Source organism: Vipera ursinii, assembly GCF_947247035.1.
Source record: "Vipera ursinii genome assembly, chromosome: 3".
Taxonomy (NCBI): Eukaryota; Metazoa; Chordata; class Lepidosauria; order Squamata; family Viperidae; genus Vipera; species Vipera ursinii.
The window spans coordinates 5,905,722-5,908,371 of NC_139516.1; the positions used below are offsets into that span (position 1 = coordinate 5,905,722).

The 2,650-nt window shown below is 44.3% G+C and overlaps 1 long non-coding RNA gene across 1 annotated transcript; it reads left to right on the forward strand.

Annotated features, from left to right (window-relative positions):
* Positions 1–346: 346 nt before the first annotated feature.
* Positions 347–843, forward strand: LOC310637477. The gene is made up of 3 exons (XR_014491931.1): positions 347–406; positions 444–622; positions 706–843. It is a non-coding gene; the product is annotated as an uncharacterized lncRNA (long non-coding RNA).
* The last annotated feature ends 1,807 nt before the right edge of the window (positions 844–2,650 follow it).

Here is a 2,650-nt window from a genome sequence, read left to right on the forward strand (position 1 = left end):
AGCATGGCTGGCTCAGGAATTCTGGGAGTTGAAGTCCACGAGTCATCAAGCGGCCTAGGCCTAGGCCAGGGGTAGGCAACCTTGGCTCTTTTATGACTCGTGGACTTCAACTCCCAGAATTCCTGAGCCAGCATGGCTCAGCTTGGAAACCTCTCCCTTTCCTCTCAGCGTGGAATCTCTCTGATTCCAAACTCCCTTTGGAATCAGCTCCCCCGAGAACTTCGGATGTCCCCAGATCTCTGGTCCTTTCGTCGCGACCTAAAGACGTATCTTTTCCAACTGGCCGACCTGGACATGAGGATGGGGTTTTTTTAATATTGTTTTAATTTTATTGGTTTTAGTAATTAATTATGGGGCTTTGTAATTTAATTCTTTTTTAATATTTGTATTACTGTTTTTTATAGCTGTTGTATTGTTGTGAGCCGCCCTGAGTCCTTTGGGAGATAGGGCGGCATATAAGTCCCATAAATAAATAAATAAATAAATAAATAAATAAATAAATAAATAAATAAATAAATAAATAAATTCCCACTGAAATGAATTAACCATATGAACTAAAAAGAAAAAAAGAAGATTAAACTATAGAAATCTGGAGATTTCTATAGAGTGTGTGTGTGTGTGTGTGTGTGTGTGTGTGTGTGTGTGCACGCGCACATGTCCATGCACCTTCAAGTCAGTGTTGGTTCCTGGCAACTGCCTGCAAAGATTCTTGCAGTTTTTTTGGCAAAGTTTTTTTTCAGAAGCCATTTGCCATTGCCTTCATCCTGCGCTGAGATAGACATACTGGCCCAAGGTCATCCAACTGGCTATGCCTAAGGCCAGACTAGAACTCACAGTCTCCTGGTTACTAGCTTCATACCTTTCATCTGAATGTCTTTCTCTCTCTGGCTAAGATCATCTTAGCATTCCTTTATTAGAGGGAGTTTCCTTGAACCTCTGGCTAATATGCATTAATGCAGTAGAAAGATGGCTACATACAGGTAGTCCTGAAAACTGTCTCCTGGTGATTGGCCGAAAGTTACCTAGCTGGCCTTCATGTCTAAGGTAGGGACTAGAACTCACTGCCTCCTGGTGATTGGCCCACAGTCAACCAATCAGCTTTCATGCCTAAGGCAGGACTAGAACTCAAAGTCTCCTGGTGATTGGCCCAAAGTCAACCAACCAGCTTTCATGCCTAAGGCAGGACGAGAACTCACTGTCTCCTGGTGATTGGCCCATAGTCAACCAACCAGCTTTCATGCCTAAGGCAGGACAAGAATTCACTGTCTCCTGTTGATTGGTCCAAAGTCACCCAGTTTTAAACACTAGACCATACTTCCTCTTTGTACTACAACTAGGATCTGATAACACTAGTTAATGAAAATAAAAATGCCCAGAAATAAAATCAAGTCCACAAAGGGGAATGAACCCTTTTCAGACAGCCTGAGGGAGTCCCAGGAGGGCACCTGCTATGCGCAAGCTGACAGGAAAAAAAATACAATTAAGATAAATGAGTAATTTTAAGTCAAAGTCCAACTTCTTTCCATTGTCTCTTTTGTCTCTGTTGCCTTTGGGTATTGCTCATTTATTCAACTTAATGAAAACTGAGCTATATGGCCTGAGACTTGTGAGTCCCAGGTGTGTTGTTAAGATGCACCAACATCCCACTGGCAACTCCCATTGGTGACCAGCTAGCTTTCGTTCCCCAGTCGATTTTTTAATGAGTTGTTTCTTTTATTTTACTTTTAAGGAAGGGAAAATTTTTGCCTATAGCAAAGGATTAGACTCAAGAATGATCAAATCCAGTTCTCCCAGGGAATTCTGGGAGAGGAAGTCCACACGTCTTAAAATGACTAAGGTTAGGTTCTGAGGTAAAAAAAGGAATTGGGCCACCCGGTGTTGAGATATAAAGGTAAAGGTTCCCCCGCACATGCGTGCTAGTTGTTTCCGACTCTAGGGGCCGGTGCTCATCTCCGTTTCAAAGCCGAAGAGCCAGCGCTTGTCCGAGGATGTCTCCGTGGTCATGTGGCCAGCATGACTAGACACCAAAGGCGCACGGAACGCTGTTACCTTCTGACCGGAGTGGTCCCTATTTTTCTACTTGCCTTTTTACGTGCTTTCGAACTGCTAGGTTGGCAGAAGCTGGGACGAGTAACAGGCGCTCACTCTGTTACGCGGCACTCGGGATTCGACCCGCCAAACTGCCGACCTTCTGATCAACAAGCTCAGCGTCCTAACCCACTGAGCCACCACGTCCCTTGCTTTTCCTTACCTAAGTGTAAAACCTTGCTTTTCTCCTCATGGCCTTTCGTTTTGTTGGACAGGGCCCCCGGTTCAGGTCCGTGGAGATCCTTTGGGGATCCTGAGATGTTCTTTTTTCTTGTTTCAAGCTGTGGCCTTCGCGTTTTTCTTCCTTATCCCAAGCGTTCAAGTGTGCCTTCTCAACAAGAAGGCACGGCCCTCTTTTCCTATTATGAAGACTTCCTTTGGTTTCCTGGAGAGTATCTCAGAACTTGACATATTAAAAAAAAATGACAAGTGAAGGAGGTCAACTCTGCCTGCCTCAGACAAGCAAAATCCGTTTTTTTTCTCTTCCCTCCTTGCACTGATAAACAACCTTCCCTTGGTGGAAACTCTCATCAGAAGATTTTGATTTGCATTCCTGTGGGGG